The following is a 27,059-nucleotide window of genomic DNA, read 5'->3' as shown; positions in this document are numbered from 1 at the left end:
CGTTTTACCAGCAATTTTGAATTTAAATGTAATATGAGCGTGTTGACTATTTTTGAAAAGCAAAACAATCTATGAATATAATAGAATCAAAAATTTTAAAGCAGAGTTAAACATGAGAAAAAAAACCCCAATATACAGATCCATGATAGGAGATCCATTATTATTGTTTAGACCTTAGCTGTAAGGTTTTAGAAAGCACCAAGACGAATCTCTCATTGTTTGGTCCCTAATGGGTAGCATGAATAAAAGCTTCTGCATCTGACCTCAGCAGTAAAGAACATGGGAGTTTAAAACAAAAACCTTAATCAGGTTTTTCATTCCCGATCACCAGCATGTTAAATTTGAAGTGAACTTGATGTACATCTCATCAAGCAGAAGAGAAAAAGGTACAAAATGCATTTGCCAATGTTTGAGGCCTTATGTATGTTGACACTGAGACCTCACCTCCAACTATCAACCCATCCAGAATAGATGCAAAGCCTTCCTTTGATAGTAGAATGCAGCGATAATATAGGTTGCACAAAGAAAAAACTGTCTATTTGACATGGAACCTCAAAGTTCTCAATTTGTCTTCATCATTACTATTCCATAACCATAACTGTATATTTAAAGTGCACATATTACCAACTAGACCAAGTGCAGACCCGTCGGGTCTGTTCCTCCAATGCCCGGTTGCGGTGGGGGGGAGGGGGGAGGGCAGGCGGCATGTGGTGTCACACTCACTAACCATCCCCACACACACGCTAACTACCCTCCCTTGATATTATATTTATATTATTAAGGGGGGGGGGGGGGGGGGAGAGAGTGAGGGCAGAGAGAGAATGGGCAGAGAGAGAATGGAGAAGGGAGGGAGGAGATGGGTTGGGCCGCCCAGCAGCCATCGGCCACAGAGTGAGCCTCAGCCCCATGGCCTCGCATCCTCGGCGCATCTTCTCTGTACCCCGGAGCCAGCCGGTTATCTCCGGGTCGTCACAGAGGACCGATTCCCGAACGCTTCAGACCCTGAGTACGGGGAGAGGGGGGGAGGGTGGAGTGGGCGGGCAGGCGCAGCTGCTTTCCTCCACTTGCCGCCCGGCTCTCCTCCACTCCTCCCCCCCACTCCCCAGCGTGACAGAGCCGAGCCGGGGGAGGAAGTTGAGGAGAGCTGGGCGGCAGCAGCCGTTATCGTCGCGCGGGGCATGCGATGAGAAGGTGGCTCTGCCGGCCATTACTCCCTCTTGAACTTTGGTCCGCAGCACAGCGGGAGGCGAAAAAATGACTGGGGGGGGGGTGGTGGAAAGGGCGCCTGTGCGTTGAGAGAATCTGCTTTAATCGAGTGCGGGGAAGGGGGTTAAATCGCAAGTTAAATCGCTACCGAAATATGTAAAAATCTCAGCGTACTTGTGTCTGGTTTTCGAGAAAATACGTTTCAAAGGCATACGTTACATAGATTGACATATTTTTGATAGCCTCAAATGCTTTTATAGGTCCTCTGGCTCAACACAACGCAATAGGTGAAATCTGCTCTATTGCTCTAGAGTATACATTGGTAATCCTATGTACGAGGTGAATAGTTCCACAAATACTACTTTTGGTTAAAGTCTCATGATTTCAGAAGAGCCTATTATCATCGCAAAATTATTTAATTTGCATAACATAAGCTAAAAAGAACTTTCATCTTCGCATTATTTATATTTGCATGTAAAATGTAACTGAATCAATAATGCATAAATATACCATAAACAATTATGGTATGTAAATAATATCACATCAATTACAAGATAAATTATACTGCATTACTATTTAAGGACACTCTAGATCTTGCAGAAAATCTTATTAACAAAACTACTGGGTATAGAGCATTCAGACTAAAACCTTTGCAATGATACAAAACTGTTTTGCCAACACTGATATTACATTTACTGTGTAAATAACCATGGTTTTAGGTGAATTTGAATTTCTGAATGGGGAGGTCATATTGCAACTTGACAACTGATTTATGCGCACTAAATTAAACATCGTAACAAAGCAAAAATCCCTGTACAATAAGAGACTTCTCAATGCCCCTTGTCAAATTCCTTTTCGATTAAGAGATTTTGGATTGTGGTATGTCACAAATAAAAATTAAAAATAATTAAAAATAAACGAAACTGTGTACACTAAATAAACAATAAAAAACAAGGGTGATTCAAAAATAACTCCAAGATAAGAAGTCAAAAAGCTAAAAGGAGACCACAAATGAACAATGAGATTGAACATATAATGTAAAAATAAATTATATTTTCAACGGAATATAAATTTAGCATTTTGTGAAGGCATAAAACTGGCTAGATGTAATATTAATATACATGTATTTGTGGATCCAGTTGGTGTTGCCATGGTAAGTCAGCTGACATATTTTGTGACAGTTACAATATAATTCATACTTTACTACCAGATATTAGATCTAGTATCTTTGTTTACTACTGCACTTATAATGATTTGTTCCTTTAAGACAAGGAATTATAACTTCAATAAACAAAGCCCCACAAAATTGATATATTTATATCTCGATCAGAGACATTGGAATAGGCTTATGTAACATTTCAGAATAATAAATGTTACATGCAATGACTTGAGATCAAATAATGTTATATGAATATAACCATCAACACCTTTGATCGCAGCCTGAAGGTTTGCAACCCAAAACGTCACCTATTCCTTCTCTCCAGAGATGCTGCCTTTCCCGCTGAGTTACTCCAGCATTTTGTGTCTATCTTCGATTTAAACCAGCATTTCCTACATATTTTGTCTGCTCCACTGCAAAATCTCAAGGTATGTCTACTTTGAAAAAGTCCTCCTCCTCTCTCCGACGTCCTTCAACAACATCCTCTCCCACTGCTCCCCTTCTGTGATTCCCCCTGCCCTCCCATCAGTCTGAAGAAGGGTCTTGACCCGAAATGTTACCTATTCCTTCTCTCCAGAGATGCTGCCTGTCCCGCTGAATTACTCCAGCATTTTGTGTCTATCTAAGGCCTTTAATAATATTGGTTAGAGGAGACTTTCTTCCCATTAATGTGATGTGGCTGTAAGACCAATCCCTGAAGTGAAAAGCCCGAGTTGATTGCAACCAATTCTCACAATGATATTTTCTTAATCAGAACAAAATCTGACTCCTTTCATTTACTAATTTTTTTTAAAGTTCTACTTATTTCAAAGCTCAAAAATTACAATGGTAGATTTTGTGATCAAGTCTAAAATCCCTCTTCCAACCCCATCTGTTGATTCGTATGTTTGAAGTCCTAAAATTTAGTTCTACAGTACATAGAAATTAGTACAAAGATTATTTCTCCAGCATCAGATAACACATTTAGCTGGATAAAAATAACGTGAAAACTATATATAAATAATTATCCAGTTATTTTTATCCAGTGTGTTATCTGATGCTGGAGAAATAATCTTTGTACTAATTTCTATTGACATGACATTTTTGTTTAACGCTGAGGTTTATGGAACCTTGTAATCGTCCCCCATATTCTTTACTTCAAAATACGATCCTTCATTTTTGACAATCGATACCACAATTGCTCACTATCAATCTGCCACAATAAATGAATTGTAATCCAGATGCATTTCAGCAAATGCTCCTGTGAACTCCTGGCACTGACAAATTTTGTTGAAATTAGTTTTCTGACAGAGCATTTTATTAATAATTTTCAAAAGAGAATCCTTCATACTGACCACTGCACAATGACCTCTTCCAAATCCTTTTCTATCCATGTCATTTTCATGACAACCATTATATTTACACATCTATATTAAAAAGCAATGCTTCAGATTTCAGGATGCACATATTTGATTCATCTTTCTGAAAATCATCAGTTTTTTGACAATTCATTACCTGATTATCTAGCTTCATATCTTAGAGTGGCTTCAATCAAACAAAACAACCATGTCTCTATTCGTGTTCATCTTCCAAAAGAGAAAGAAGCACTTATTGGAGATGGAGATTGAAGCATTGTCTGAGTGATACAAAAAGGCTTCTTATTCTAGTGCTTTGAAAATATCAACTACTGAATGATTTATTCTTGCAATTGCTTCAATTCTACAAATGGATGACGGTGAGCTGGTTCAAGTTGCAGATGCCTACTTCGAATGGAGTGTTTGGTGCTAATGTTCATTTTGTTGACTTCAGACATCGCAAACCAGTTGCATCAAACCAGTAATGCTGCAGTAAAGACTTCCTTTGAAACACGTGGAAGGAGAATGAGTGGTACAATCAGAGCAAATCAAGTTGCTCATCAAGCAGGCATATGTTCTTACAAAACCAAATCTTCTACATGAAGTACAGCAAGGTCAATGCTTCCATAAAAAGTCATAACTACTGCAGTCACATCTGCAAACATGAGAGCTGGCATTGTCAATGGCTCTCAGATGCTCATCTCCTTCAGGCTGGAATTGGTGGTTATGATGACTTTGGCATCGAAGTTACAGAGACTCAACTCATTCCTTTTTCACAGATTGACGACAACACTTCATTTGCTCCAGCCATTGTCCAAGTTACAAAGATCGCATGAAAGGAATATGAGGAATATATACATTAGTTTTGATTATTTCTCTATTTCGCAGTTCTGGTGAAGGTTCTTCACTGATACATTAAATCTTTCTCTTTTCACAGATGCTGCCTGATCTGCTGAGTATTTCCAATATTTCCTGTTTTTAACAACAGATCTTCTGTTGCTCTGAAATTACTGTTCATGCACCCCAGGTCCCAATGTTTCTTCCAGTGCGTCACCAGATCACCGCACCTCTTCGTGGCAATGCGCAGATTAGAGGCCATCTCAGCGCAAGCTGTACTCACAGAATAGTTTTGGCACCCAATGAACCCTCAACCTCAGGCTCATTGGTGTCAAAGCTACCTGTTATTTAATATTTATTTATGTACGTTTTTGACAGCTATGCTCACTAACACTTGGAGCTTGATCAAAAAATTAGAAACAAAGATTTAAAATAAATAAATGTAACCATTGAACCAAATTCACTAATAAAATAAGTTCCATGTCATTTGACTGGTCTGCCATGCTTGCACCATGTTAGTTCAGTGGGTTGTCATCTAATAAGGAGTCCGCTGAAAATACGCAAACACAGCTGGCAACATAGCCAGCAATGCAGAAGATGTGTCAACATGTAGAACTACACCAGTGCTAGAAAACAGGCATTGCTGCATGTCCGCTGTGAGTGAACAGCTGCACAACAACAAATTAATGATTGGCTACCTAGCAATGGCTATCAGCTGATGACGACTCTGCTACATAATCAATGCACATATGGGCACGCTTTGGATTGTTCTGGAAGAGCCTTGTACTAGGCAACAAAGTGATGGTCACATATGTGCTGGTCTGCTGTAGGCTACACAATTTCAGCATCAGGTGGCTCAGTCAGTAAGTTAAAAGGAGACACTAGAAACTGCAACGTTGGAACCTGGAGTAACAAACAAGCTGGTGAAGAAGGCCTGAAGAAGGGTCTCGACCTGAAACGTCACCCTTAACCTGTATGTCTTTAGAGTGTTTGAGTAAACCGAAGATTTCCAAGAAAACCCACGCGGTCACATGGAGAATGTACAAACTCCGTACAGACAGCACTCGTAGTCGGGATCGAACCCGCGTCTCTAGCGCTGAAAGGCAGCAACTCTACCACTTTGTCACCGTGCCGTGTCACAGCAGTTTCAGTGTGTGCCTGGGATGCCTGCAGCAGACGCCAGAGGACCTTTCTTATTTTCCAACTCCGCCACCCAGCCCTTCGGTGCAGCGTCTGAATATCTATGCTCTGTTGCATCTTTCTTCAGTCATTTCATGGTCCCATTTATTGAGAATGACGCTCTGCATATGCTGCAGTCACAATGCAACTAATCTTCAAGTGGTGTTGCCTAGAGTTAAGCTGTGCAGGATAAATTTAACTGGAGCCAGTCACTCATAATATTAACCTCCTGTTGAAGTGTCTAGACATCAAGATTATGAATAATGTTGAATGGACTGGGCAATTATTCACAGCAAATGATGCACATTTTCACGGACCCATTTTCAGCAGCTATCAGTGAGACTCCATGAAGTTTTATATCCATAAAAAATGAACATCTAACAACAGTAATTGAAAATTAGAAGGTTGTGCATTTCATAATGCAAATGAGTTTCTTTCTCCTAGATATTGCATAATGCAATATTGACAAAGTAATGGCAGTTCAGTAACAACGCTAATACAACACAGAAAATCGGGGATAATCAGCAATCAAACACAATAATTCAGTTAATGATCGTTTGTCGTAAGATGGAAAACTTTGAAATCAAACAGAGACTTTGGACATCTCCTCTCCACCCAACCCCACCTTCAACATGCAAAAGGTCACCTGCGCAATTTCACCACCTTCATTATGGTGCTCGGGCCAAACACATCTTCCTGTCCCATATTCCAAAGGGCTTCCTCCATCACATTCTACCAACATTTTTCCCGCTCTCATAGCAGAATCCGGGGTAACTACAGCATATGTAATATTTTTCCTTTAATATATTTTCTCCTAAGGTCATTAGTGAAAGGAGCAGAAGTAGCCCATTTGGCCCATCAAATCTACTCCGCCATTCAATCATGGCTAATCTATCTCTCCCTCCTAACATTGTCCTGCTTTCTCCCATAACCCCTGACACCCGTAGTAATCAATAATTTATTTATCTCTGCCTCAAACTTATCTATTGACTTGGCCTCCACAGTCTTCTGTGGCAATGAATTCCTGAATTCCACAGATTCACTACCCTCCTCTACATATCCACTCTATCCAAGCCTTTCACTATTCGGTAAGTTTCAATGAGGTCCCCCCTCATTCTTCTAAACTCCAACAAGTACAAGCCCAGTGCCATCAAACGCTCATCATATGTTAATCCACTCAATCTCCCCACCATATTTCACAGGAAGCAGCCATTTACTTCTTCCAAATCAGGATACAATATGGTTGGTGTTCACACACTCCTTTATAGTGAAGAAACATGCAGGTAGGGTGCCACTTTGTCAAACACCTCCACAAGTCCACAAGACTGACCATGAATGCCCATATGTCTGACACTTTATTTCCTCCTTCCACGTGTGTAAACTCACCTCTTACACTGTTCCAACGAAGTCCAAGATATGTTTTGGAAAACGTATCTAATTTTCCAACACGATATGTTACAGACCTCAGGATTCAACACTGAATTCAACAATTCCAGAGAATAGGAATGTGCCTATTTAGTTTGTCTGAGCACGGGCTCGTCCTCATGAAAAATCATCAAAATGGGACATTAACTGCTTTTCTTTTTTGATAGATGCTACTATTCTGATGGATATTTCCAGCATTCTTGGTTTTATTTCTGATTTCCAACATTTGCAAGGTTTGGTCTCACACAGTTTCCGCAGTATTTTTCTTCTCTTGTCTCAGTCCTCATTTATCTTCTTAATATATCTCCGCTGGACAGATCATTTGTGATTAACAAGCCAACACCTCTGCCTCTCAGCTAGCAGCACCACCCTTTGTGTTTCTTTGCCTCACTTGTTTTCCACCCCATCACAGTCATTTGCTTTGTTAACTCCACCCTGCATGCCTCTTCCCCCTTCAACTTAAAACACATTTGATTTCTATTTTTTTCCAGCTTCAGAAGAAAGGTCATTAACGTAAATCAGTAGCAGTTTCTACTGATTTACAGCTCCTCAGATGCTGCCTGAGCTGCTAAGTATTTCCAGCATTCTGGGTCTTTATTTCAGTTTTTCAGCATATGTAGTTTTATTTTTGCTTCACAATTGCTTTATTAATCAATATTTGATTCAAATTATCATCAACGCTTTATAATACTACAAAATGTTAAAAATGAATATTTCGCATGCTAATGTGGGGATGAGTTACAGATCAGGAAAACAAGTTTGCCTAGGCGAGATTGCGGCAGTAAAAACTGGTTGGAATCACAACTGGGATTAGCTAAATATGAGCAATTTATTTGGAATAGTTATTCTCAAAGAGCCTATATGAATAACACACACTTTATTGCAGAAAAATGAAATGCAAACATTGAATCAGTTGTACGACATTAAACTTTTACACTGTATCAAAATAAAAGTATTTTAGATTCAACCAATATCTCAATGCAGTACAAAAAAATTGGTGATAAAATGATTTTTTTTAAATGCAATTGTGTGCGCATAAATACTGAACATTATCTTGTTGGAAAGAATGGGCATGTCCAAAATTATTTTCTGCTCTTCCCACCATCACCCAATCCCATTGCAACTCACAACCATCCACTAATATTTTGGAAATGCTGACAAAAATATACAATCCACCTACCAAGTAAATGCACGACCACTTGAAGAGTTTATCATTTCACCTCCTCACACTTGGCAATTCACTTATAGCGGGTCTAACTCCTAAACACCTGTTTTGAGGTCTTATGATTATTTGTATATCGTTTGCTATAACAAGTGAGTGAAACCCAGAACAATGTGTCTTAACCAAGCCGAGGGAAGAATTTGGAGCCAGATATAGGTGATAAACTGTACATTGCTGAAATCTAACAGAAAACACCAAAACTGAACATAATAAAGATTACTTTTTAAAAAATGTTTGCAGTCATCAAATTTCCACCCTTGTCCCACCTATATGAATGTAAGAAACAAGGGCAGTAGGCCAATCATCCCTTGGGCGTGTCCTTTCTTTAATTCAAGAGATCATGACTGATTCAATCTCCAACATAATTTTCCCACTCTTTCTCCATACCTCTGAAGAAGGGTCCCGTCCCGAAACATCACCCATGGGGAAGTCCAGGACAAGGGGTCACAGTTTAAGGATAAAGGGGAAATCCTTTAGGAACCAGATGAGAAAAACATTTTTCACACAGTGGTGAATCTCTGGAACTCTCTGCACAGAAGGTAGTTGAGGCCAGTTCATTGGCTATATTTAAGAGGGAGTTAGATGTGGCCCTTGTGGCTAAAGGTATCCGGGGGTATGGAGAGGAGGCAGGTACAGGATACTGAGCTGGATGATCAGCCATGATCATATTGAATGGCGGTGCAGGCTCGAAAGGCCGAATGGCCTACTCCGGCACCTATTTTCTATGTTTCTATGTTTCTATCCCACTGTTAGTCCACCCAGCACACTGGCTACCACAGAAACAGTGGCTCCTGACTGGGGTAAACTGACAGGCTCCCAATTCCCCATTACCCAATCATATTTTTATCTTGGAAGACCAACCAGAAGTTCTGATCATCACATGCAGAGAATTGAAAGATACCTGGCATAATCAATTCACATGACTTTCCTCAAAGCCTCATTCACATCACGACTGGTAAAGCTTCTGCAGAAATGCAGCCCAATAAATATCACCTCAAATCCATGTGTTATTTTTAATTACATGATTTTAGCATATTTAAGAGGGAGTTAGATGTGGCCCTTGTGGCTAAATGGATCAGGGGGTATGGAGAGAAGGCAGGTACAGGATACTGAGTTGGATGATCAGCCATGATCATATTGAATGGCAGTGCAGGCTCGAAGGGCCGAATGGCCTAATCCTGCACCTATTTTCTATGTCTATGTTTTCTATCATGCTCTCCAGCGATGTTGCCTGAGCTGTTGAGTTACTCCAGCATTTTGTGTCCTCTTGACATCTGATGGGTAAATATCCGTCAGTCTCCAACCTAAATATATTCAAAATCTCCATCTTCACAGCTCTGCAGTAGAGAATTACAAAGATTCACAGACCTCTGAGAGGGTTGTGTTGGTGCTGAAACTTTTATCCATGTTTGGGTTTGGGAAGAGGTCCATCCAAGACCACAAGAAATTGCAGAGTTGTTTATGTCGTCTTGACCACCACACAATCCATTGACTCCATCTACACTTCAAGCTGCCTCTACACATGGACACCAACATAATCAAGGGCCAGTCTCACCCCAGTCACTCCCTCTTCTTCCCTTTCCCATCAGGAAAGAGGTACATGAAAATGCATACCACCAGATTCAGGAAAAGCTTCTTCCCAGCTGTTATCAGGCAACTGAATGGTCCACTCATCAGCCAGTGAGTGATTCAGACTTCCTATCTACCTCATAGGAAACCTTTGAGCTATCTTTAATCGGACTTTATTGGACTTCAAATGTTACATCTTTGCACGAAAATGTTGTACCCTCTTTGTCCCTGCACAATGGATGGCTTGATTGTATTCATCTATAATCTTTCTTTGACTGGATATCATGCAAACAAAAGCTTTCCACTCCAACTCAATATACGTGACAATAATAAACTAAATTAAACCTTGCAAACTCAACTACTCAAAGCTCTCCTATCTTTCAACTCCCTACATCTGTGTTCATCCAAAATTCTGCAGCCTATATCCCAACTTGCAACAACACATTCATTTTCACCGTTGTACTAAATGACCTGTATGATCTCTGGTGTTCTTGGTTTTCCAATCTTAAAAATTATGGTGCAGCACAAGAATAGGCCCTTTGGCCCAATATGCATGTGCAAAACGGGATGCCAAATTAAACTAATTGCCTCTGCCTGTACATGATCACATCCCTCCATTCTTCGCATATCCATGTGCCTATTTAAAAGCCTCTTAAACATGGCTAACATATCTGCTTCCACCACCATCTCTGGCAGCACATTCCACCCACCATTCTTGTAAAACTCTTCCCTGCTGAGCTTAATGTTATGCTCTCGAGTCTTTGACATTTCTACTGTGGGAAAAAAAGGTTCTTACTATCTACCCTATTTATGGAACTCATCATTTTATATACTTCTCTCGGGTCTTAACTCAGCATCTAATGCTCCAAAGAAATTAATCCAATCCAGAAATGCAAACAAAACTCCAAATGCTGCCTAACCAAAGTTTAATAAAGCTGCAACATGATTTCCTTGCTATTTTACTCAATGCCCTGACTAATGAAGGCATACGCCCTTCTCCACCCCTCTACCCACCTGTGTTGTCACTTTCAAAGAGCAATGATCCTTCTGTACCTCCCCCCTCGACTCCATCCAAAGACCCAAGCAGTCTTTCCAGGTGAGGCAGAGGTTCACCTGCACCTCCTCCAACCTCATCTATTGCATCCGCTGTTCCAGGTGTCAACTTCTCTACATCGGTGAGACCCAGCACAGGCTTGGCGATCGCTTCGCCCAACACCTCCGCTCAGTTTGCATTAACCAGCCTGATCTCCCGGTGGCTCAGCACTTCAACCACCTCACATTCTGAATCTGATCTTTCTGTCCTGGGCCTCCTCCTTCGCCAGAGTGAGTCCCATCGCAAATTGGAGGAGCAGCACCTCATATTTTGCTTGGGTAGTTTACACCCCAGCGGTATGAACATTGACATCTCCAATTTCAGGTAATCCTTACTATCTCCTTCCTCCCCTCCCCTTCCCAGCTCTCCCACAGCCTACTGTCTCCGCCTCTTCCTTTATTTTTTCTGCCCCCCTTCCCCACATCAGTCAGAAGAAGGGTCCTGACCCAAAACGTCGCCCATTCCTTCGTTCCATAGATGCTGCCTCCTCGCTGAGTTTCTCCAGCATTTTTGTCTACCTCTGTACATCAATGCGGTCTTGCCATTAACTGTTTGCTTTCCCCTTTCCCCATATCCTTTCAAAGTGCCATACCTCACACTTGCTCATAAAATCATGGGGCCATATGGTACTGAATAAACCCTTTGAATCAATATGTCTATGCCAACCATGAAATAGCTATCTTACCATGTTTTATAAATCAATAAATCAATACTTAGCCCATGGTTTTCAATGCCATGAGTTTTAAATGTTCATGTCAATATTTAATTTTAATGGTGTAAGAAAAGGCAGTCTGTCTAGACTTCAAACATCCAGTGGGTGAAAAAATTATTCCTGAAGTCCCTGCTAAATCTTCTACCCCTTGCTTAGGCCTATGCCTCTGCTCGTAGACACCTTTGCTCTGGTAAAAAGCTTGTTATTTCTACCCTATGTATTTCTACCCTTAGCATTAATAATTGTGTATGTTTAATCATGTCATCTTCCCAACCTTCTCCACTCCAAGGAAAATAAACCCAGCCTATCCAACATATTCTCAGTGATCCCATTCCAAACAACATCCTAATTCATTTCCAGTTACTTTCCAATGCAATCACATTCTTCCTATAGTGTGGTGATTGGATCTGCAAAGCTTTATGAAGTTGCACCATAATCTCCTTATATTATGCGCTTATACTCTACACCTGTGCTAATGAAGGCGGATATCCTGTTTGTCTTCTTAAACATCGTACTTACCAACGCAGTTGCATTCAGAAATGTATACCGATGTTGTACTATTCCTCAGTACTTCCTAGTGTATAGTTTAGTCTTCCGAAACTGTAACACCTTACATTTTTCAGGATTAAATTCCATGTTCCATTTCTCTGTGCATCTTACTAATTCATCAATATCATTCTGAGGCCAAGTGCTATTTTACTCTCTATCAAAAATACCACCAATTTGTGTGTCATCTGTGAACCTAGAATAGCTCCTACATTCACATCCAGATCATTAACGTATAAAACAAACAGCAAGTGTACCAGTATTGAGCCACAGGCAAAAATAAACCTTGTCTATCATCCACTGCTTCTTATCACAAACTAATTTCAGATCCAAATTGCCAAATTGTCCTAGTCCAAACAGTCTTAAATGCACGGCCTCATCAAATGTCTTACCGACGTCCATCTAGACTACATTCTCCACACTATCTGCATCAAAATGTTACAGATGTATAAGACATTGGTGAGGCTACATTTAGAGTATTACTAGGCCAAGTGCAGACCCGTTGGGTCTGCTCCCCCAACGCAGCCGTTCCCTACCCGTAGTCCCCACGGGAGACGTGGTCCTCCAACTCAAGCGGCTCAGGAATCAGCAGTGCGGCTGTTTTTAAATGGCGTCTTTGAGGCGAGATGCGGGCGCCGTTATGGTCGCTGGCCAGCAGGAGGCGACAAAATGAGTGAGTGGGGGGGGGGGAGAAGGATTTGATTAAAAAAGTGTACATAAACACGACAAAATTTAATGAGGAGTGGATACTTGGAATGAAAAGTGAAATCTCTACCGAAATGGAAAAAATCAGGGCGTTTGTGGGTCGGGTGTTGTCGTGGCAACGAATCAAAGGCTGGCAGCCACAAGTCAGGCAGAAACACACAGCCAGCCGGCAGCCACAGACTTTTATATTATAATAGATAGATAGATAGATAGATAGATAGATAGATAGATAGATAGATAGATAGATAGATAGATAGATAGATGTTCAGTTTTGGTCACCATGTTGTCAGAAAGATGCTGTCAAGCTGGAAAGGGTGCAGAGACGATTCATGAGGATGTTGCCATGTCTCGAGGTCCTCAGCTATAGGGAGAGGTTGAGCAGGCTGGGACTTTATACCTTGGAGAGCAGGAGGATGAGGGGTGATCTTCTGGAGGTGTGCAAAATCATGAGAGGAATGTATTCGATAAATGCACTTTTTTTTTTGCCCAGTAGGGGATTTGAGAACCAGAGGACATGGGTTTAAGGTGAGGGGGGAGATTTAATAGGAACCTGTGGGATAACTTTTTTTACACAAAGGGTAGTGGGGAAATGGAATGAGCTGCTAGAGGAGGTAGTTGAGGCAGGTACTAACATACCTTTTAAGGGACATTTGGACAGGCACATGGATAGGATAGGTTTAGAGGATTATGGGCCAAGGCGTGGGTAGGTGGAACCAGTGTAGATGGGACATGCAGCTCGCTAGAATTTAGAAGATTGAAGGGGGATCTTATAGAAATGTACAAAATTCTTAAGGGGTTGGACAGGCTAGATGCAGGAAGATTGTTCCCGATGTTGGGGAAGTCCAGAACAAGGGGTCACAGTTTAAGGATAAGGGGGAAGTCTTTTAGGACCGAGATGAGAAAAACATTTTTCACACAGAGAGTGGTGAATCCGTGGAATTCTCTGCCACAGAAGGTAGTTGAGGCCAGTTTATTTGGTTATATTTAAGAGGGAGTTAGATGTGGCCCTTGTGGCTAAAGGGATCAGGGGGTATGGAGAGAAAGCAGGTACAGGATACTGAGTTGGATGATCAGTCATTCTAAGAGTAAACCTAGCAATTATAGACCTGTTAGTTTGACGTCAGTGGTGGGCAAATTAATGGAAAGGATACTTAGAGATAATATATATATATATGCTTTACAAGGCATTGATGAGGCCAATTCTGGAGTATGGTGTACAATTTTGGTCGCCTAATTATAGGAAGGATGTCAACAAAATAGAGAGAGTACAGAGGAGATTTACTAGAATGTTGCCTGGGTTTCAGCAACTAAGTTACAGAGAAAGGTTGAACAAGTTAGGGCTTTATTCTTTGGAGCGCAGAAGGTTAAGAGGGGACTTGATAGAGGTTTTTAAAATGATGAGAGGGATAGACAGAGTTGACGTGGAAAAGCTTTTCCCACTGAGAGTAGGGAAGATTCAAACAAGGGGACATGACTTGAGAATTAAGGGACTGAAGTTTAGGGGTAACATGAGGGGGAACTTCTTTACTCAGAGAGTGGTAGCTGTGTGGAATGAGCTTCCAGTGAAGGTAGTGGAGGCAGGTTCGATTTTATCATTTAAAAATAAATTGGATAGTTATATGGATGGGAAGGGAATGGAGGGTTATGGTCTGAGCGCAGGTATATGGGACTAGGGGAGATTATGTGTTCGGCACGGACTAGAAGGGTCGAGATGGCCTGTTTCCGTGCAGTAATTGTTATATGGTTATATGGTTATATTATATGATTATAAGCATCTGGATAAACAGGGTCTGATTAGGAACAGTCAACATGGATTTCTGCCTGGAAGGTCATGTTTGACTAATCTTCTTGAATTTTTTGAAGAGGTTACTCGGGAAATTGATGAGGGTAAAGCAGTGGATGTTGTATATATGGACCAGTAAGGCCTTTGACAAGGTTCCTCATGGAAGGTTGGTTAAGAAGGTTCAACTGTTGGGTATTAATGGTGGAGGAGCAAGATGGATTCAACAGTAGCTGAATGGGAGATGCCAGAGAGTAATGGTGGATGGCTGTTTGTCAGGTTGGAGGCCAGTGACTAGTGGGGTGCCACAGGGATCTGTGTTGGGTCCACTGTTGTTTGTCATGTACATTAATGATCTGGATGATGGTGTGGTAAATTGGATTAGTAAGTATGCAGATGATACTAAGATAGGTGGTGTTGTGAATAATGAAGTAGATTTTCAAAGTCTACAGAGAGATTTAGGCCAGTTGGAAGAGTGGGCTGAAAGATGGCAGATGGAGTTTAATGCTGATAAGTGTGAGGTGCTACATCTTGGCAGGACACATCAAAATAGGACGTACATGGTAAATGGTAGTGAATTGAGGAATGCAGTTGAACAGAGGGATCTAGGAATGACTGTGCACAGTTCCCTGAAGGTGGAATCTCATGTAGATAGGGTGGTAAAGAAAGCTTTTGGTGTGCTGGCCTTTATAGATCAGAACATTGAGTATAAAAGTTGGGATGTAATGTTAAAATTGTACAAGGCATTGGTGAGGCCAATTCTGGAGTATGGTGTACAATTTGGGTTGCCTAATTATAGGAAGGACGTCAACAGAATGGAGAGCGTACAGAGGAGATTTACTAGAATGTTGCCTGGGTTTCAGCAACTAAGCTACAGAGAAAGGTTGAACATGTTAGGTCTTTATTCTTTGGAGCGCAGAAGGTTAAGGGGGGACTTGATAGAGGTCTTTAAAATGATGAGCGGGATAGACAGAGTTGACGTGGATAAGCTTTTCCCACTGAGAGTAGGGAAGATTCAAACAAGAGGACATGACTTCAGATTCAGATTCAATTTTTTTAAATTGAGAATTAAGGGACAGAGGTTTAGGGGTAACATGAGGGGGAACTTCTTTACTCAGAGAGTGGTAGCTGTGTGGAATGAGCTTCCAGTGAAGGTGGTGGAGGCAGGTTCGTTTTTATCATTTAAAAATAAATTGGATAGTTATATGGATGGGAAAGGAATGGAGGGTTATGGTCTGAGTGCAGGTAGATGGGACTAGGGGAAAATACGTGTTCGGCACGGACTAGAAGGGCCGAGATGGCCTGTTTCCGTGCTGTAATTGTTATATGGTTATATTGAATGGCGGTGCAGGCTCGAAGGACCGAATGGCCTACTCCTGCACCTATTTTCTATGTTTCTATGTCATGGTGCGCAAGTTGGGTCGAAGGGCCTGTTTCCATACTGCATAACTCTACATAACACCTTAATTTCACCTCAAAAAATTAAATCGGGTAATCAAACAGGATCTCACTTTAATAAATCCAAGGTGAATACCCTTGACTAAATCCTGCCTCATTGACTGCCGAATAATCCAGGATTATCCTCATTGACCTCCTGATTGACCTCCTGGAATTAAAGGTACCAAATCCAATGGCCTCCAATTATTTTCTGCAGCTTGATAAGATTAGAAGCCTGTCTCTTTGGCCCTTAGCAGGCCCTATCTTGCTCCCTGATTATCCACTAGCTCTTAATGCAGTTTGCGATTTTTCTCAATTTGTCCGCAAAAGCTATATTGTGCCCTCTTTTCCTTCCTAATTATGTTTTTTTTTTTATATATCCTTGCACTTTCACTAGTCTTGTTGGACCTTTCCTGTTTTCAGTCTAAACCTACCATAAGCTGGCAATTCTGCTTAATTAAGGTTCTTTGATCTTGCTGGCCTTACTTTTCATCATATGGGGAGACCTGGCATGGGGGGGGACCGCTGTGAGGGAGGGGGAAGATCAATGGAAGACCCAGCATAGGGAGCCTGCCGTGGGGAGGGGGAGGGGGAAGTACAAAGGGGGACATGGAGCGGATGTATTTTGTAACTTTGTAAGCGCTCTTTATGGGTCACTGTTTGTATACCTTGGGTATGCAAGGAAAGAATCTCACTGTGGCGTCACATATGACAATAAAGTATTCAATTCAATTCAATATCAAATTCAACCTTGGCCCTGAAAATTCATTATTTAATTCTTGAATGACTTGCTCTAGTCACCTTTAGTTTTATCTTGAAGTCCACTTTAGGAAGGTCCTGGTCTTATAAAGCTGAAATTGGTCTTTTCCCAATTTAGGACCTTAATATCCAGTCTGTCATTGGCCTTCTGTATAAAAACCTTAAAGCTTTTGGTTACTATCTCCAAATGCTCTTCTACTCAACACACCTCTACTCAAATGGCTACATGCCTTCTCTAATACAATTATCCACATAATGCCTCAAAAACTCTCCTGGAGACACTTAAAAAACTCTGACCCCTCTAAGCCTTTCACTGACAATCTCAATGAATATTGGAGATGTGTAAATCCCCTACTACTATTACCCTATTATGTTTACACTTCTCTTTGATCTGCCCCCCTATCCACCACTCAGGCTTTCAGTACACCTCCAGCAAAGTGATGCCCCTTGTTTTTGTTCAAAATCTCTACCCAGATGGTCTGGTCTGAAGAGCATTCTATAAAAGCAGAAATTCTAGATTCCTTGAATTCTTGAAACAAAGTCACTGCCTCTGTCACACCCCACCTCGTCACAACTAAAAATTCAATACACTACAATATTGAGTTGTCAGTACTGTATCTTTCAATCATATTTCCATTCGTTAATCATTCCCTCAGTTCATCTGCCTTTCTTGTCAGACTCCTTGGGTTAAAATAGATGCAATCCAATCTTGCATTCCTTTCACATGCCTTACCAAGTCTATGTGTGCTCTGCCTACTGAATTTAGGTTTCCTTCTATATTTGGCTGTTCCTCACTCCCTATTGTATTCCTATTCTGGGTCCCATTCCTCTGCTAAATTAATCATAACCTTCTCAACAGGACTAGGAAATTGCATACCCTGTAAGGATGTTGGACGTGTTCTGGGTTTGGTACAACCTAACTGGCTTGTGCAAGTTCTACCAGTCCCAGAACTGGTCCTATTTAAGAATCTAAAACCTGCCCTCCTGCATTATCTCTTCAGCCATGCATTCAGCGACCTATCCTATTTCTAGAATTGTTAGCACATAGCATCAGCATTAATCGGGAGATTAAAATCTTAAAAGACGTATTTTTCAATATGCTACCTAACTCCATAAATTCAAATTGCAGCACCTCATCCTTCATTTCACCTGTATCATCAGCACCAATTGTGACTATTTATACTTCCCCTAAAGAAAGACGTGGTACCTTGACCCTCACTAATAATGTTCCTACCACTATTGCTCTACGACTCCTGCTCCTCCCCCTCTTGTGCAACTAAGCGAGCTGTGGTCTTCACTCATACTATACTCCGCAGAAGTACATTGAACTCCACTATTGTTCAAACCGGTTCTGCAATTAAATGCACTTTGAGGCTTCTCTGACTACTTGCCCTTCTCGTCCTCTCGCTGTTGATTACCCATTTTCTCCCTGTCTGCATATCCTTAAGCTGCTTAACCTATCATCCTCCTGTTCAAGTCCAATCAGCGCCTTCCTAATCCTGCTGCAGCCCTTCAACGCTCCAATAATACTTCTTAGCTACAAATTGGACCTCTAACCCAGGTACTGGTTATTTCCTTTTTTTTCACTGATCTCTTCATCCATCTCTCATCCTGAAAGACGCCTTTCAAACCCCTCAGTAATTTGCCGCTTATTCTAAATTCTCATTCACCTCTGCATTAAGTTTTGTTTAATAAACTTGGCAAGTAAATCCAATTTTTTATTACTGCAAGGGTTTTCCTCTATTTCTCAACATCAATTTCACTTTCATCCTGTAATCTCCACATATTTTATGACAAACATCCTCCTTCAGGATTGTATTGTGTGTCTCCCTACTTTGGCCCTCCTTCTGAATCCTATTCACTGTGTATATACTTCTTTCCCACTTCGTATCAGTGTGTTTTCCCTAAATGTATTGTTGCCTGTCCTCTTGTCAGTGATATTTGGCCTAACCTGTCATTGGGAATGGTCTGCTGAAGGGTTTCGACCCGAAACGTCACCCATTCCTTCTCTCCAGAGATGCTGCCTGTCCCGCTGAGTTACTCCAGCATTTTGTGTCTACCATCTGCCATTGACTGAGTCAGGTTATGTTGATCTGTTTCTCTCCATCTAAGTTCTTACTTAGGTCAATGAAATCTTGTATTTACGTAGTATCCCTAACACAAGGAATTTCACAGGAATGATATCAAACTAAAACAGATGCTGAGCTAAATAAAGTGATATTAAGGCAGACAGTGAAAACTTTGATCAAAGAGAGAGAGATTTTAGCAAGCAAAGAAGAAAGGAGGGGCTAAGGATGGGAGTTTACAGTGGGTCTTTGCAACTGAGGCCACTACCACCAATCGTGGACAGATTACATCCAGGGTGACCAAGATATCAAGATTTATTAGTTTAGGTTTTTTTGTTTAGTTTAGAGATACAGCTGGAAGCTGGCCCTTCGGTCCACCGCATCCGCTCCGACCAACTATCCCCACACACAAACACTAGTCCACACACACACTAGGGACAATTTACAATTAGCCTACAAACCTGTATGTCTCTGGAGTGGTGCAGGTTTTTAGAGGTTCAAAGGGTGGAACATCTTTGTTTTTCCTGGCATTTTACCTAACTTTCTCTTCCACCCAGCGATTTCTTCACTCAGTGATTCTTAGTATCATCCTCATTTCCTGAAGCTGTATTTCCTCCTTCTTGTATTGCTGCATTACACATCCAGTCTAGTCCCGTCTTCTGCCTGTCTCACCTTATCTCACTTTTTCTACCTTCCCGTTTCATTTTACTATTCATCCTCAGGTTTTCTTCTGGTCCCTCCTTTCCATTTCTTCCAGACTGTGTTGTCTCTCGCTGCGCCACTATATTGTGTGCTTTCTCTTGCTCATTTCATTTTTCTTCTCATCAGTTAACTCTTGTTTTCTTACTCTGCATTTCACCATCACTGTGTTTTTTACGAGCTTATGCCAACATAACTTTTTAATGCTCTTTTTACAGATATTTCTTTGTTCTATTGTCGCGATCTGTCTGAAGAAGGGTTTCGGCCCGAAACGTCGCCTATTTCCTTCGCTCCATAGATGCTGCTGCACCCGCTGAGTTTCTCCAGCATTTTTGTGTACCTTTCCTTGTTCTATGTTTCTCAACCATCCCGGCCTTTATTTTTCTCTCTATTTTTCCCCTTTTCATCCTTGATTTCAATAATTTTTTCTGTAAGCGTTTTAGCAATGTCTGATTTGTGCCTGTCCTTTCACTTCAGTACACTTCAATGTCTTTCTCTGTATAGATCTTTTTTAATGTCGCAAGTTAGTTTTGGGACCATCATTTCAAACGTGGTGTTAACTTTTGTGAATTAAGTGTCAATCTAATGTGAATGTTTTCAAACTTTGTACTTGGTTCCAATTAAAAGAGAAACTAAAAACAAGTTGCTGTATACTGTTTGGTACAACTGTTGAGGATTTGTGGCTAAATAAAAATTGGCTAAAAACGTTTTAAATAAAGCAGTTGACACCAGGATTGCTGCCGACTGTGAGGAAGGCTATCAAAGTATACAGCGGGATATAGATCCGGTACAGAAATGGGCAGAGAAATAGCTGATGGATCTTAATCCGAGTAAGTGTGAGATTTTGGGTCAAATGTAAGCAGAAAATATACAATTAATGGCATGACAACAGCTTTGGTGTACAGAGGGATGGATGTTGGGGTCCAAGTCTATAACTGCCTAAAAGTGGCAACACATTGAAAGAGTGGCAAAGAAGGCATATGATATGCTTGCTTTCATAGGTCAGGGCATTGAGTATGAGTCAGGAAGACATAGTTTTATAGGACTTTGGTTATGCCACATTTGGAGTATTGTGTGTGGTTCTGGTCATGCCGTTACAGGAAGGATGTGGAGGCTTTGGAAATGGTGCAAAGGAGGTCTACCAGAATGATACTTGGATTAGGGGGTATTAGCAACAGGGAGAATTTGGACAGACATTGATTGTTTTCTCTCGATTGCCAGAGGTTGCAGGGAGACCCAATAGAAGTATATAAAATGATGAGAAGCATAGATAGGGTAGATAGTCAGAATCTTTTCCAAAGATGGAAAAATCAAATACTCGAGGGCATAATTTTAAGTGAGAGGGGCAAAGTTTAACGGAGATTTATGGGCAATTTAAAAAAGTTAAGTGCCTGGAATGTGCTGCCAAGAGTGGTGGTTGAAGCAGATACATTGGTGGCATTTAAGTAAATAAAATTAGATAGACATATGGATGTGCAAGGAATGGAGAGATATGGGTTATGTGCAAGTAAATAAGTGACATTATTTTCATCACGGACATTGTGGACCGATGGGCCTGATCTTGAGTTGTACTGTTCTCTGTTCTATCTCTTTCACTCACAAAATGTGTTCCCCACTCTTAATCCCTCTATCTGCTTCCATGCATTTTTCCCTTTTACTTTATTTTTATCTCCTCTTCTCCTTCCTGGTTTCCATGTTGTCACTTCCTTTACTCTCTCCTTCATTCTGAATTATTTTTTTCTTCTCCTGATTCTCTCTCTCTGTCGTCACCTCACGCATCCTCAGTTTTCTTCTATCATTTGCCCTGTCTAATCATGCCTGTTTCTAACAATCATTTATATCAATCTTTGTATCTTCAATTTCATTTCTCATTCACAATCTGTCCGCATATCGCGGTCTCTATGCTTCTTAGTACTTTATCTACTTCCCCATTCACTGTTTGTCACTATTTTTCTATTTTCCAATCTAATTTTCTGTATTTCCCTGCAAATGAAAAATACTGAGGTAAGAATAAAAGAGGCATGGAGGAACAAGGAAAGTGTCTCATATGCCATTCTTCTCACTCGTAGATCCAAGAATTATTGCATGTCATTCCTCTACCTCATAGTCTGTATAATTTCTCTCTCTGCCTTTGTTGTATTAATTCACTGGACATGGACTGACAAGGTAAATAAGAGACAACTGTATTGATAGGTCCGGTCACATTTTGGCTGCTGCTAATATATACTTGCATCCCTGGTTCAATGGTTTGAATTGGTCCAGTAACTTAACCACTATGCTATTGCATCCTTGTTTTTTTACCTCTCTTATGACTATATTTCACTTTTGCTTTCTCAATCCATCTATTTGTTTTGCCTCTCCTGCCCTTCATTTCTGTTCTCTCCAGTCTGTCTATTTTTTCCTTGCTCTCTCACTCCAAATATTTATCTTTGCCCATTTCTCTCAATAATAAACTCTCTCTCAGTCTATCTCTCTGTAATGAAATTATTTTTCTCTCTGTCCTATGGGTTTACTTTATCTATTCCCCCACTGTTTGTCAATCTCTCCGCATCTCCTTTCTGCAATGGCAGAGTCTCTCATGAACTTTTCTCGTTCCCCACTGTCTCAGTCTCTTAAACTCCCTCTCCATTCCACCAGGTCGTGGTTCATTTTGAATTTCTCTCACCCAACATTCCCCATTGTCACAGCCTGTCAATTTCTCTCTTTCTTCTTCCTTCTATTATTTTGTTGTCTTTATTCCCCACTCTCTGTCTGCCAATTTTGCTCTTTGAATTCCATGTCTTTGTCCATTTCTCCCACTCCATTCCCAACAATTTCTTTCAATTGCCCCACAACCATCACAATGGAGTCAAGGAAAGAGCGTTTACGCCGCGGCCCTGTTTCCACCAATCTTTTCACCACCGTGCACAAGAAGCGCAAGACATGCATCATTATATGCGGATGCCGAGAAGTGTGTTCAGCTCTGGCTGAAAAACTTCTAATCTTGTGTGTGAACTTGACAAGAAGAAGATACCTTCTCTATGCAGAAACAAGAAATTGCAGATGCTGATTTACAAAAAACCCCACACAACATGCTGGAGTAACTCAGTGGGTCAGACTGCGGGGAAAACAGATAGATGATGCTTTGGGTCGGGACCTTTCCTCAACCTGAAGGTTCCTCAGCCCCACTGTGCATTTCCTATGTGTCCATTACCATTGTCTGAAAATGTCTTCCCTTCCCCTGGTGTCAATCTGCCCATTTTTGCCTCCTTCCCATATGACCCTCTCAATGTATCCATGTCTGTCAACATTATCCTGTTTCAATCTGCCAATTTCTCTCCCTCCAGTCCCAATGTTTTGATCCATCAGTTTCTCTCCATTCCTCGCCAGCTCAATCCATCTACTTTCTCTTCTCCCTACTGTCTCAGATTGTCAATTTCTCTTCCATTTCTCACTTTCAGTCTGTCAATTACCCTCTCTACACCTCAACGTGTCAATCTCCCTTCACTGTTCCCTATTCCATTTTCTGTCCATTTCCTTTCAGTCTCTCTCTCTTCATTCACCTCTTTCAATCCATTTATTTTCCATTAATCCATTCATTCCCCATTAATCTGTCTGTATTGTCCTCCATTCCCCACAATCGCATGCTGTCAATGTACCTGTTAATTTCTCTTCCTTTTCCCACCTGTCAATGTCCCTCTCTCCATTTCCCCCCCAAGATTCCCTCCTCTCTCCATTCCCTTCTGTTTGCCCATTTCCCCCTCTCTCTCTCCATGTCTTCCTCTCTATCCCCCTCTCCTGTCTTCCTCTCTACCCCTCTATCCCCTCCCTCTCTCCTCCTCTTCCTCTCTACCCCCCTCTCCCCTCCATCTCTCCCTTCCTCTCCCGCCCTCCCCAGACCGCGGGTGAATCCCCGGCGTTGATTTGGGCGGCGAGGCCTGGGCCTGTGCCGGCCTTTCCTGGCGCGGCCGCGGCCGCTGCGTTCTCTTACCTGGGGCCACTGAGCGAGCGGAGGCGGCGGCGGCGGTGGCGGCCGGCAGGCGGGCGGGCGGGAGGATGGAGGGAGGGAGGGAGGGAGGGCGGAGAGCCCGGCACCGGCTCCGGCAGCGGCAGCCGAGGAGGCGAATGAAGGAAGCGAGGCGGCAGCACCGAGAGAGAGAAGGACGAGGGAGAGTAGAGGGGGCAGCGGGAGGGAGGGAGTCAGCAGGCAGACGTCAGCAGGAGACAGAGAGATCTGATGCTGGGGGAGGAGGGAAAGAGACAGGGAGAGGATTACAGGACGGGATCGACTGACTGTTGGAGGGGATGGCAGTGACTGATACAGAGGGGGAAAGATGTGGATGGATGGAAGGGTGAGATTGAAAACTAAGGGAGAGAGAAACACAGGGACGACTGTGAGATCTGGGCAGAGAATGGGCAGAGTGCGCCTTACAGCAGCAGGGAGTGGAGTGGAGTGAGATTCAGGGGGAGAGGCAGAAGTGTGATGGATGGGGAGAAATACAGGGCGAGAGTGTGAGGGGAATGAAAGAGTTGGGGAAATGTACAGTAAATAATACGAATTATGGGAACTGAGAAAGAAAAACGGGAAAGTGTCAGAAATACACAGGCAGGGAGATCCGGAGAGAGAGAGAGACCTGAGACCTGGGTTGAGGATGGGAGAAGAGAAGGAGCAGAGTGAAAAAGAGAAAGATAAAGGAGAGAGATTCCAATGAGATGTGACAGACAAACAGTGGAGAGTCAAATGGTATGGGGAAATGGGCAATATTGGATCAGCATGATCTTATTGGAGATACATGTGTCTCTAAACTCATATGTCAGGCTGTTATTCATTGACTACAGTTCGGCATTTAATACAATCATCCCCTCCAAACTGGTTACCAAATTCTCAGAGCTGGGTTGCTGCGCATCCCTCTGCAATTGGATCCTCGACTTCCTCATTCACAGACCACAGTCTGTCCGTATTGGTGGAAATGTGTCAGCCTCGATAACAATCAGCACGGGAGCACCTCAAGGCTGTGTGCTCAGCCCTCTGCTTTACTCTATACTCATGACTGCGTAGCCGATCATAGTGTGAACTCCATCATCAGGTTCGCTGACGACACCACTGTTGTGGGACGTATTACTGATGGAGATGAGTCAGAGTATAGAAGTGATATCGACCGTTTGACCAAATGGTGCCAGCACAATAACCTGGCTCTCAACACCAGCAAAACCAAGGAACTGATTGTGGAATTTGGAAGGGGTAGGATGGGGACCCATAGTCCCGTTTATATCAACTGGTCGATGGTGGAGAAGGTCAAGAGCTTTAAATTCCTGGGCGTTGCATCCTGGCTTGGTTCGGCAACTTTAGCGCCCAGGAGCGGAAAAGACTGCAAAAAGTTGTAAACACTGCCCAGTCCATCATCAGCTCTGACCTCCCTACCATCGAGGGGATCTATCGCAGTCGCTGCCTCAAAAAGGCTGCCAGCAACATCAAGGATCCACACCATCCTGGCCACTCACTCATCTCCCTGCTGCCTTCAGGTAGAAGGTACAGGAGCCTGAAATCTGCAACATCCAGGTTCAGGAATAGCTACATCCCCACAGCCATCAGGCTATTAAACTCAACTCAAACAAAACTCTGAACATTAATAGCCCATTGTACTTTATATGATTTATGTGTGTGTATATATATATTCAATAGTATATGGTCACACTGATCTGTTCTGTATTTATTTATGTCTACTATATTCTGTTGTGCTGAAGCAAAGCAAGAATTTAATTGTCCTATCTGCAACACATGACAATAAACTCTCTTGAATCTTGAATCTGAAACTAAAAAAAACGAAACTCTATTGAATAGCAGGGCAGATTTAAGGGGCTAATTGGTCTAATCCTTCTTATGTAGAGAGATAGAAGCAGAAAGAAAGACGGATATTGAGGAAGAGAATGAGAGAGCGAGGGAGAGCGATAAAAATTAAGGGTTAAGAAAGATTGATAGTCCACGGAGAAAGAGTGCTATTTTGAGAGAGAAAGAGGAGTCTAAGAGATCCACAAACAGACGGATAGAAAGAGTTAAAAAATTGTTTTTATGGGAAGTGGGAACCAGTGGGCAGAGTAGCATTTATTTGTTTATTTGTCAATGAGAAGATGATTTGTTGCAGATTCTTGAATCATAACAGTCTTTCTGGTGAAGTTCCATTATGTTGTTGGGTAAGGAATTCCAAAGTCTTGACAGTATGAGTGAAGATCTGGACCTGTCCAATTTCTGGTCAATCAAGATCCCCTTCTCTTACTCCTGAATGCCTAGATGTTGATGGTGGAGCACTTGGCAACAATGATGCAATAGGATGACAGAGTTTATTCTGTTTTGTTGGAGATGGTCATTGCCTGGAGTTTCAATAACAGAAATGTTGCCGATCACTGGATCCAGACCGCTCATGAAGAAACAGTATGGTCCGAGTCTAAGTAGCCAATGAAAGATCTGGATGGATGCAATGCCAACTACACTCAAGATGCAAGTAGCGCACACCATCCATGATGGAACACCCTACTGATTCGACATCGCAAACATTCACTCCTTCCAGAATTAGGGACCTATGGCAACTGGTCATCATCTACAGGATGGTCTCCTGCAAATCGACATAATGTTGTCACTAGACCCTGCCAAACCAGTGATGCATAAGAACAACAAACAAATGGCAACCTCATAATCTCCAAGCTCCTCTCCATATCACACAATAATGTATTCAAAATATATATTGTCATAATTTTATCTTTGTTGGATTAAAATCCCTAACCTCCCCACCAAAGAAGTACATTCACCATAGACTCTTAAGATGGTAATGGACCTGCCCCACTTGGCCACTTTTTAGGCAACTGCCGGCGACTTTCATAGTCGTAGTAGGTCGCCGAAAAACCGGCGACAACCTACGTCATCCTGGCGACAACCTACAGCAACACCTACATCAGGAGAAGGCATGCTATGCTCATCGGCGTTAAACCAAATGTCACTGAATAATGAAAGGCCTAATGAGAGTGGTTGTGGAGAGGATGTTTTCAGTAGTCAGAGAGTCTTGGACCAGAGGGCACAGCCTCAGAATAAAAGGATGTATTTTTAGAATGGTGATGAGGTGGTCTTATTGTCACACAAATCCTCAGAAGAAATTAGGGTGGGCAATAAATACTGGCCTTGACAGGAATGCACTTGTTCCACAAATTAATTAAAAAATATATAATATGACGTTAAGAGATTCTTAAAGGAGACCTATTTCATGTAGTACCTTCGTTCTAGGGCAGGGGTGGGGAACCTTTTCATGGTGGATTGCCGCATTAAGTTAGCTGTAATCTTATAAGGCTGCATCCAAGAAACT

At 41.9% G+C, this 27,059-nt stretch overlaps 1 protein-coding gene across 2 annotated transcripts in view; it reads right to left on the bottom strand.

Moving 5' to 3' along the window:
• LOC129695691 (guanine nucleotide-binding protein G(I)/G(S)/G(O) subunit gamma-7) overlaps nt 1-23,894 on the bottom strand; it is a 242,026-nt gene extending 218,132 nt beyond the window's left edge. Inside the window, exon 1 of one of the 2 annotated variants that reach the window (XM_055632874.1) lies at nt 23,699-23,894. The gene's annotated coding sequence lies outside the window, so the exon portion shown is untranslated. The remainder of the gene's footprint in view (nt 1-23,698) is intronic. The other variant, XM_055632873.1, reaches the window with a different exon arrangement.
• Nucleotides 23,895-27,059: the final 3,165 nt, after the last annotated feature.

The sequence above is a fragment of the Leucoraja erinacea genome, chromosome 3 (assembly GCF_028641065.1).
Source record: "Leucoraja erinacea ecotype New England chromosome 3, Leri_hhj_1, whole genome shotgun sequence".
Taxonomy (NCBI): domain Eukaryota; kingdom Metazoa; phylum Chordata; class Chondrichthyes; order Rajiformes; family Rajidae; genus Leucoraja; species Leucoraja erinaceus.
The sequence above is the reverse complement of the archived record's forward strand: the minus strand, read 5'-3'. Positions and strand labels throughout refer to the sequence as shown.